Raw genomic sequence first — 11,677 nt, 5'->3', positions numbered from 1 at the left:
ATGTAACGACATGAAAGTCAATGACGAGTCCTATCGTGATATATAGCAAACCGTTCTGTGGTCCGACGCAAGGCCGTCGGACACAAACAGCCTTTGATTTCAACAGGAGGGGCAATTGCCGCACATCGAGAAAACGATCAATTTGGTCGAAACTCTATTTTCACGCGGGCTGACCTTGTCGCGGTAACCTCAAGTGCTGCTAACATTTTTGAGGCAGATTTTATAAATCTCATCGGCACTCACGTAAATTATCTCTCGTAAAAGCTCTCGTAAATGCTGATTAACCATAAAATGCTTTCAATCGTCGAATTGCACTATTTGGTATACGTGGTACCCCGCTGTTAGGTTTGTTTTGCCGTACTATTTGGCTTCATCTACTCTGTCAAGTATTTCTCAGGAATGGATAACAAAGACTTGTCGGTCGATTCGCTTTTTAAAATGAATACAGGGTCGTATCTTGCTGTTAACTCTTTCTCACGACATAAAATTATGCACCCATTCGGAGGATACAGTAATTATATAAATTATTTCTCTATTATATTCTTCATTTTTTACGTAAGACATAGAGAAATGTCACCACTGGCTCTTTTTATTTGGTTATCGGCGGTGTTGTATATGCTCCAAAAATCGTTTGAAATTTTGCAGTGAGAGCCGTCAGAGATGGTGGAATAGTCGTATCAAGTCTCATTATCAGCAGTCGACCTTCACCGTGCACACTAACCTGATCTATATAAATCTCCCTCTATGTCCTCAACGTTGTCCGAGATATTACGTGTCACCGAAGTTCACAAACAACCTTAGTATGGTCTGTGCATAAGAAATTGCTAAATTACATTTTTCTTCTTTCTCTTATTATTACAGTGATCTTACGGTGGGTGAAGCAAAGTCTGTGTTCGCTTTGCAACTTTACTGGTAGGCCTAAATTTTTTAAAGCTTTTTTAAAGCATTTCTTATTGAGAAATGTATAAGCTTTTCTTTAATCCGCTTTGTTCTTCTTAGGTTAACCTCTAACTGTAGATTGATGTCATCTGGGTCTTCATGTGGTGGCCTATTCATCTTCGGATTAATGATTGTCGTATGTTTTCCTGGAACGCTTTGATAAGTTTCCAATTAGCTATCCAATGTTGAGCTATATCCACATGAGAAATGCACGAATTCATATATCTTATCATTTAATGCTGCATCTATACTATATACTTATAAAAGTGCCAAGTTGTCAAGCTACTCTGGTTAGATTGCGCTCTTCTATTTTTCTACAGTCAAGGTTCTGTTTTTTTCGCCTTTCTACAAGCACACTGTGTTTTACAAATGTTAAACGCTCTTCTGTCAGCTGTCTTAGGGGCAGTAAGTAAATCAAGTATTAGCACCCAAAAATGCGAGCAGAGTTTTCATATATTATGCTCAAGTTATACAATAGGAATCTGTTGGGCTGTTATCCCAGCTATTTCATGTATAATAACTTTCCCAGTAAACAAAAAGGCTTTGATCGGATATCGTGAATAACCTGATTTTGTGCTTGCATCATTTATATCAAGCTGGATTTTCTAATAGTTCAATTGCAGTAGTCGTAATAATACAATTTTTTATAAACAATAATTGGCCTGATTTCGTTTTGCGTCGCCATTGATATACTATGTTGATATTTAATGGACAACAGTTCATTTCTGTTCCTCTATATGTTAGATTATTGCTACTTTCATAGCTTCGGCAGATAATTATATAATAAACTAGAAAAATATTGTTAACTGTCCTCGAGAACGCTCTGTTCGACCGTATAAGTAATGTTAGTATTATATGTTACCTAATATAAGATTATATACTTGGAATTCTTAATTGTATTACATTCAGCTTAATTTCCTGAACGTAATCATTTGCAGAACTGGGACTATCACAGAACTTGCCATCGTCCAAATTAAACCGTATCTTAATTACACAAGCAAACTTCGTAGCCTTAGAATTCTAAGGGTACAGGCTTTTCTCCTTATCGAAATCTACGGTGTATGTAGGCAGCATCTTCGTGTCCTATTGTTAAGTTTTTTTCTCCGTCTCCTGTTTCGTTTTCGTTGCGCATATTCTTTCACTTTTGTTCGCCTAATCATTTACTCACTGCTGCCATTGCCAGCAGCCGGTTCTTTATCCTGAAGGTCTTCTTGGGCGTGTATCTATTCTTTCTGCCGTGCTTAATCGTATGAGAAATATGAATTTGACTAAGTAGAGATTGTAGGCTCTGATCCTGTCCTTTTGTGCGCAATAAAGCGGACCAGTTAGGCCGTGATACCGAAACAACGACGGAAAGAAAGAATGAGTAAGAATCTACCTTTTCCACTGCTTGAAGCTTCGCTTCAACCTCAAATGAAACGAGCTAAGTAAGCAACGAACTTAGGGTTTCCTGTGAATGTAGATGTTAGATACCCACTTTCAGGTAATCCACTACCGTATACTGCTTACACCTGCATGAAATACGGAGCGAACGGAAAGCCTGTGTTTTGGCTGGAGAGCACTAGGAAAAACCATGCTGCAATGGGGCAGGTTAAGAGTGAACTGGGCAGGTTCTGACTGGGAATGCGTAGGTAATTCGGGACTGCAGCTGTGAAAGAAAGGCGAGTGAACGAGCGAACAGCAAAAGTAGCGGTAGTGTAATAGCGATGTGCAAGAAAGTGAACGAGAACGGAAAACTTTGCTACTCGGAGCTTATATATATGGGTTTCCGAAGAACGATACACTCCACTAATGCGTCGAGACAGGAGGCTATGGAGGATGAAAACATTCTACGAGAACGAAGACAAGAATCCATCTACTGCAATTCTGTTTCAGGTGAGCGTCGGACTGGTACAGGAATTGCCAAGGAGCAAATGAGGCCACGCGTCGGATTTTGGTAAATGGCCGTTTGGCTGCAAAGTGTTTTGTGAATGGCTTAAACGAGTAGATGGAGGAGGGACGGGCAAGGCCAGCGGACAATGAATGGCGGATGGAGCTGTATACACCAAGCTACTTATAGTGAGGACGAAAAACTAAGATACGTCTCATCTAGAGCCTGGAAACAAGGCAGCATGCAGTCCCCCATTAGCTAATAGTTAGTAGTGCAAAGAAATGAGAACGAAGTTCACCATGGAACCTTACGATCTTCTTGTTCAATATCACACAGTAATACTAATTAGAAAAGTTAGACATTCTCTCGGATAATACGCAGTGTTACCATAAATTGGTATGTAAAATCTATAGACATAATAGGTATAGAAACGTCCACTGCAAAACAGTCGAAGCAAATTTCTTAAATTGTCTCTAAATTGATACTGTGCTACGCTTAACCAGTGAAGTTAAATTCTTTGTTGGACTCTAACTTTCTGATTCAGGTGTAGCCGAAGCTTTAGCAATATAGTGGCCATTTGTTGGAGTAATTTTTTATAAATTTTTACTATTGCGTACGTTTACGGAATGCATTCAACTCAGACCCATGACTGAATTGCGTTGAAAATTTGTTGGCATGCTTAATGAGATAAATTAATGTATATTACAATAATCGAAAAGTCTGAGTTATATTTTAGGTAAGATAGAAAATACTTGACAATAAGTAAAGGTTTTTGCAGACGGCGGAAACAGTAAAACAACCGTTTGTCAGTAGCGACAAATTTTCTGTTTCGACCTAAGAAATTTGTTGGCAAAAATTTTAGCATAGACTTTGTTTACTTTTTCAGTCATTTCGAAAACTGCGCCAAAAATTGCGCTTTTATTTATTGTGCTTTATTTTGTGTGGTTTACTCGGATTTGTGGTCTAATCTGCCTCTTGGTGACCAGGGAGGTATCAAATGAGTAGCACAGCTAAGTGAAGAACGCATCCTCACGTAGCGCTGGTGACATTTAATCTCGTTGCTAATTCCTTGTTTTTGATTATGTTACCGATTTTTTTTGTGGGCACAACACCAATTGGAATTCATTCTACGTAAGAGGTGTATCGAAGTATGTGCTTAGAAGGTATTCAATAATTGCTCATGGATTATAAAATAGAATCTTTTGCTTGTAGAATATAAATGTACAATTATAAAGTCATTCGTTGTTTCCATGCGCATCGAGCAGTTGGTTTCCTAAAAAGTAGTCGACATGATTAGCGGAGAAATGGCCCTTAGGGTCTTTGCGAGTAATGGACTTGAGCTGGCTTTTGTACTTGATGCAGCAATGATAGCTTTGATGTGGCCGTGGTCAGCGTCGGCAAGCGCCATCGCTTAAGGCTGGCTCTCCGTAATAGTCATTTTTAGTCCCTCCCCCGTAGTTTTCGGTGCTTCTAGGTGTTCTTTGTGGACATACACAAATGTTTGAGACTTTCCGTCAGGAGCAGGTGCAAAGAGAAACAGTCAGACCATCTTTTACAAGAGCCTGTGTACCACATTTCGGCGGAGCTCATGCACTCAATGATAAGGAGCGTCCTTTGTTACTATTCTAGTTGGTTTGAAAACAGTTCGGTAACCGCAGCTCGTGAAGGATGCTGAGCAGGTTCTAAGAAAGAGCATCTGACAGGATTTTGATTCGTCTCTTCGTGGAGAAAATATCGGGTTGTGTTCGGGGTTGTTGGATGTGAAATTTGGCGCATGGGTCAGGCCTTTCGCTTGATGTAAGTGAATACGTTGCTCCAAGACGTCCATGACAAAAGCTGCCTTGGTAAGTAGTGTTGCAACGGACGTCAACGATATAGCGTGATAGTCCTCAATGACCCCGGTCGCTTTTTGTTGCTCGTTTGCAGTTTCTTTTTTGATGGTTCTACAAGACCGAAATTGAAAATTTTATCCTCGATGAAATGATTGAGGGTAGCAGCTCGAAGTATATTTTGTGAAGTCAACTCATAGGCGACAAGACCAAAGGGCTTGCCCGTAACGAGTTGACTCTCCAGTTCCGTGACAACCGTCATGAACTTTTGCATGCGGAAGCACTAACTAGACTATACGACCAGATACGGCCTTGAGAAACGCAACGTGTACATATATGGAATTTTTGACGAGTTTTCTAAATGATCAGGAAAGTAGACTCTGTTAAATTTTTTTCTAGCAACACAGAAAAATTTTCCAGTGTCATTAAGTTATTATTTACCAAACCTTTAGTCGCAAAGGTTTAAAGGAACCATTATATCGTGATAAATATTGTGGCACATATATAATTGTAACTATTATTATCGTTATGATATTTCGGCCAAGTCGAGTTCCCGAATCCCTTTTGATCAACCATTTCATACCAAGCGCAAAAACTGATGACATCGCCAAGCTTTTAATATTTCAAAATTTATCAGGGGTTCTCCTGATTTGCAGAACAGCTTGACTGATGCGACCTCGAGTTAGGCCTACAGAGTCGTTACTCCTTCTACCAGAGGATCGCGTCATCCCGCATTAAAGTCGCGCTATTTGTGATTTTGGTACCACCAAATTGAGAAGCAGTAGCTTAAAATCGGTTATAATAGAGTTTTACTAACAGTTTCAACTTCTAGTAAACTAACAGTTCATCTGTCAAATCGCAACATATAACGGTTAGTTGTTTCTTAGAAAAAAATAAAAATGCAGAATTTACAATTCAGTGGAAATTTATTGTACGTTTTTGTTTATCTTATGTGCAGTAGCTGTGTGTATAGTATTTGTTTATCGAAAATAGAATTGCGCAAAAAAAATAATTGAAACAGTTTCTTTACGCGGTACTGTCAATACCTTTCAGATAAAACAAAGACTGGTTTTGTGTTTGAAAGCTACTTCAGTGGCTAAATAAGTATGTATCGAAAAACCACACAACTGATTAACTTTTAGTAATAATTATTGTTTAGTTCTTATTATAGAATAGCAGATATAATTGGACGCTTGTTATTTATGTATGTTATCTATATATTAATAAGTGCTAACATTTTGATCTTTGCTTCAGCTGTCAGTCTCCTTTGACAAATCTCCACAGTAAATACACTGGTGCTCAAATCATTAAACTAAACATTCTCACAGTCGTAATGCCAGTTACGAACTCACCTAAAGCAACTCCTACCGTTGAGATATGATGAACCCCGTGTGTGCGTCCGTGCCTTTAAGACATGAGCCTTCATTAAAAGTGCTAGATTAATAGCACTTTAGTCTCCAAAGCCATACACACCATCTTATTGCAAACAGTTATTATCTTAAACTCTAAAAACACATAGGGTGTATCATACATCTCTGTCTAAGACTAAGCTCACAAGCCTTTTAAGACTTGTTTGACACATACCCTCATGTCTCTGTTACGTGTCTTGATGATACACCTTCGCTACAAATAACGACCTCACGTATAGTTAAAGATATTGTCGTGTCCTTGGGCTGGTTCCGTGTTATTCATATCAGGATACTACAGTTGCAGTTCTATACCCGGGTAATGACTCTAAGAACTATTGAGGATTCCTTGTCCTCGTGATATTGCCGTCCCGATTGATACTTCGTGTATCGTCAAATTCGGTTGTTTTTGAGGCGCTGTTACCGAGCACCCAAGATTCCTTATCTTTTGGAGCTATATCCTTGCAGCCATAATCTTTTTAGTCTCCATCTGAGATGTCTTAATTTCACGTTTTACCCTTTTCTAAGTTCAGATGCCACAGAGTCTCCTTGCTGAATTACCCTGTCGGTTGCTCTTGTCATTTTTATTTGCGTAGTCCGTTTGTATAATGATAACTTGCACAACTTGATATTTCAGTGAGACGCTACATTTGAGAATACCCGGTGCGGAGCTTTAGCCAATGAGTACAAGGTGTGGGAAGGAAAAAGAGGATATAAAAGGCAACATATATCTAACATGCAAATCATCGTTCACGCTGAAGGAAAAATACTATTCGATTACAGCCATTCATTAATTTTCAAGAAGACGTTAATTAGAGACATCGACATATTTGACCCATATAGCTCCACAGGATAGGGTCACAGAAGTGGAACTACATGAACCATTAAAGATACTTCAAGAGAAAAGCAGGTATTTCATTTACATAAAAACGCCTGCTACTTGTAAGATGGCTACGATAGTGGCTATACAGGCCTTGATTTTGAAAACTAGCTCAATTTTAAGCATAATCTATCTACGATAAATCTTCAAGGAGTTTCGCTGCACAACGTGAGGCCGACCTCTGAATCCCCGTGAAATACTGGTACCTTTAATCTAAAAAGCAATAAGAAACTGAAACGATGTGTGCATTGCTCTCCAAAATCAGCTTTATTACATTCACACATCGGGGTCATCTAAGAATTACCCATGGTTACCTGTAATTCACGATTGTGATACGTTGGCGATATTGTTTGGCCTCGACGGAACGCTTAACATAACAAGCATACAATTCGATATTTTAACATTATTATTATTGTACGTGGCATTTATATAGGGAGCTGTAGTTAAATTTAGCCCACATTGCTTCATATGTGGCAAAAAATATCGTGTTAGCTAACTTAAAGCTATGACCTTTATAGGACGCAATTTTCTCTTACTGTGTTTTAAAAAAATTAATCTTCGACATGCCGCGATAAAAATGTAGTGCGGCAATGCTTTGTTCATCTATTCTGATTTTGCAAATAATCAAAATGCTAAGAAAGTACTTAGCTCATTCAAATAGCTCCGTTCGTTGAAATTTGGTCAGAAATTCATGCAGGAGCCCGAATAGCGCCATATGTATGTGTCTCAAAGACACTGACAGAGTTTAATAGCTTTCATCTCAAAAGCGACGTTTTCGTATTTGAAAAAAACAGAGTAATTCAGAAAACACAATATTAACATGGACACTTTATTCCCTAATTGATGATTAAGGCTTGTTTTGGTATTAATTGATGGATATCTGCAAAATGTGATCGACTGTTTAGGATGGTAGGCCAATGAGGAGTCTTATCTTTTTTGAAATCAATAAAAAACTGCTTTTCGATAAAAATGAGAGACGTTGCAGTTGAGACATATGCTTCTAGATGTTGTGCCTGGTATAATATTTTCGATGAGTGTAATTAGATTAAATTAGCCACATGTCCATTTCTCGCATATAAAAATTAGTAAAGATTCAATCTTAAAGGCTCCATAGGTTTTAATTATGTTCTTGACGCAGATGAGACTTGATTAGCGAAAGCTTGTACGTACGCTAGCTTTCTGATACTGAAGCGGAGCTACACCTTCAAAATCCTTTATTTACACTTTGTATCAGTTCAGCATGTTTCGCAATGAGACATGTATGTTGGGTCACAGTTGGAAGAATAAGCTCTGTCTTTAGGCTTCAGGCATATTACATGTAATCTCGGTTATATAAGTTTCTTTTCAGTTTGCAATTAAGGCTAATTTTATAGGTTAGATCACTTAATAACTAAAGATCTCTGCTTTAGTCTGTGAGATGGATGGTTACAAGCCTTACCAAATCTAAGTGGTTTACCAAGCGGCCGAAATAGAAAGGTAGAGCTTGCTGGCTTAGTAAAATAAACATATTGCTATTGGATGAGGCGTGCTGCTTAATCGGTTTAGCCTCCTATTATTCCTCGTCTCATAAAACGCCAATCGCATATGTTAGGCTGACGTACTAACGAGGCCGGGAGCTCCATAAATATCCTTTGCTTTGAGTAGCTTTATTTCGATGCTTATCTCACTACCACGAATACTGTCGTTACCGTGCGGGAGGAAGTGGAGCGTGGGATCAAAAGGATGTCATCAGGAAACAACAGGAACCAGTTTGGTAGCCCTTTGTTACCCCGTTGGCGTGCGAGGCACAACTCGGCGAGGTCCAGTATCCATTTTAATGACAGCAATTAACTGGCGAAAAAGTGCCTTTCGGCGTCTCGTATCGAGAAACTTCTTTCGCGAACCGTCACGTTCTAAAGTTATAGAATTCTTAAAGTCTCGTGTACTGATCCTCCTGCTCCAAGAGATATGTACAACATCATACAGTGTCTTATTCCGTCTTTGCTGTTCTAATCTAGCCCTCAGAGGGCTAGTACCATATCTATACCAGCTTGTTTACCTGTATATATAGGTCAACAAACTGGCTACCTCCTGTTGACATACCTACAATAATGTTGTTGTAGTTGAAAATCCTTTGGATATTAATTAGGTATCATAGAATAGACTTTTCGAATAAACATGCAACCCTTATGCTCAATCAGTACCATTTTACAAATCGATTATATTCTTCGCAATTGTACCCATGCTTATAATGTTATTACTATTTTACATGCAAACTTTGTTCCCAAGGCAAGGTTGTAGGCAAAATATGAGAGACCTCAACCTTTACAAAAAAGGTCGTTATCGTCATCGTGTATGACAACTCTTTGACTCCTGTGTTGACCCGGAGCATTCGTATGCCCGGCTTGAAAAAAATCCCTTTCCTTGTCGAGTCAAGGGGGTTTACCTGGATCTCAAGTCAGAATCGCATTCATTAGCTACATAATAGTCATGCGTACTTTAGTGAATGCCGTATCAAGGGCAATTCATAACACGATTCAAACATGTTCTACCTGTAAGGTGTCATAAAATTAACCTCTATGTTCTACAAAAAGTCTTATCTTGAGACCATAGTGTGTAATTTAGAAAATATAGTATATACAAAATTTAGAGATAGAAATAATGCTAGGTTCGGGACTATTTTTTGTTTTACATACGATATAACCAGAACATATAATGTTCCAGTTTGTTTTTTGAGTAAGTATTTTGTTGACATTGTCCAGGTCTTCTAAGAAAACTGGTGCATTTGTCACTGTCTTTCGTCTACGTTTTAAGCAGATGGGTTTCACTCTACTCTTTATCTTTTGCATTGAGATATTTGCAGTTCACTTGTATAACTATGGCTACGATCTTCAAATTGTGAAGCTAAATAAGCACACAAAAAATAACATATGACGGGTAAAAGTTGACTCGAATACCGCCAGAGCCTTTCGAACTCATTTCTGTACAGACTGGCCAAATCCCTTAGTTTTTATCTGCGTGACTTTAGGGTAGGTAAATGATCTATATAAAAATCGCCCGTTCGGATTCGTTCCTTTTCTAATTGCCATTGGTTATATTTTCTTCGAATTTATCTATACGTAGACCTCGCCGATAAAAGCTGTAATTACCTATTGATGTCGGAACCCATTTTTGCGAAAAAAAAACTAAATTATTCGCGAAAATGATCGTTCTACTAAGCGAATCACGTCCGGTTATCCTGATCGGAAAATAGTTGTCAGGAATTGGCAATAGCAACGCGAATAAATTATTATGTTGTTTCCCGTCTCAGGGCACCCGTGTCGGTGTACTGGTGAAGCCCTTGGTTACTGAACTTATGGACACGTAAGGTGATATAGATTTAGGACCAGAAGTAAACACGTGTTGGGAGCCGGCCGTCTGAAGCAATGTATAGAAAGAGTAGCGGATGTAGTATTCGAAGGACGTATCTTATCGTTTTAACTTTCACATGCACACTGCCATCGATTAACACATAGCTCATCCGTAGTATTCCTTTGAGCAATGCAAACATTTTTAATGGCACATTCGCATTGGCAAGTTTATTGCCTTTGGCAGAACGACAAATTCCGATTCTTAGCCTAGAGCTATTTTGAGGTCTACGTGAAGTGCACGAAATGTCCGCGAGGGTCTACTCAATGTTTCCTTTATCTTCTGCAGAAGAAGATAACGAAAGCGGAACGTCCTTTGTCTTTTGGTATTACGATCATGAAGCCCTCTTGCTAAGGCCTGGGGATGTAATCTTGTTCGAGACAAGCAGTTTTAAGTAAGACTTATTGAGTGACAAGCACCGTGGCCTGCTTCAAATCCGGAAATGATGATTGACGGCCAATTGCTCTAGTACAAACGTTTTTCATAATAGTCAGCTCAGTATAATAACATGTTCGGTTAAGTATTTCCCTTTCTATAACGAGCCGAGGTGATCACTTTTACGCTCTATTCAGCTTACCGAGCCATAAGCTATTACAAAGAATATACCTTGGAAGCAATGGCGGAGATTTGAAAAATCCAAATCTAATTTTTAAGTTAGTTTATTACGTACTGGATTGCGTTCTTTCTTAGCTGGTGCTTAGCTAATTGCTTTTCTCTGGTAATCGTTGAAAACTGGATTGACTGTCTTATCCTTATACAGTCGACGTCAAAAGTTTCCGCGTCTACGGTAGCATTACCAACATTTTGTATTATCCGAAATTGACACCGTTGAACTTTGAGGGCCCAAGAGCTCGTTCATGACACAAATACCTAAGGATAGTAATATCCTGAAACAGAATTTATAATTTTTTCTTATGTTTTGGAACCTTGCGTGTTCCTTGAATTCACAGATTGTGTCATCAAAAAGGGACAGATGTTCTCTGAATACACTAAAGCGATCAGACCTCCCTTCTGCTCCGATATCTAAAGCACTTTAATCTGGCTCACCTAATAACTGACCATCCCGAGTTGTCGACGGCAAAATACTTATTGGTTATGCGAATATCGATCGGATAAATCACCAGTGATTTGTCTGTTATCCTGAGAATGCTATGGTTGCAGCTAGAACCAAATTCAATAGAGAATATAAATTAATGAGTAAGACGTCATGGTAGTGAATTATCATAAGGCAACCCTTATAGAATAATCTGCGAAGTGTCAAATACTTTACAAAAAACAGATCGAGATTGTACATGACACATCTCTAGCCAAGGTAGAAAGCTCGCCGACATTACTTATCTAAGCTACAACGATGTTTAATATAATT

Source organism: Varroa jacobsoni, unplaced genomic scaffold (assembly GCF_002532875.2).
Source record: "Varroa jacobsoni isolate VJ856 unplaced genomic scaffold, vjacob_1.0 scaffold_988, whole genome shotgun sequence".
Taxonomy (NCBI): Eukaryota; Metazoa; Arthropoda; class Arachnida; order Mesostigmata; family Varroidae; genus Varroa; species Varroa jacobsoni.
Note: the sequence above shows the minus strand (reverse complement) of the source record.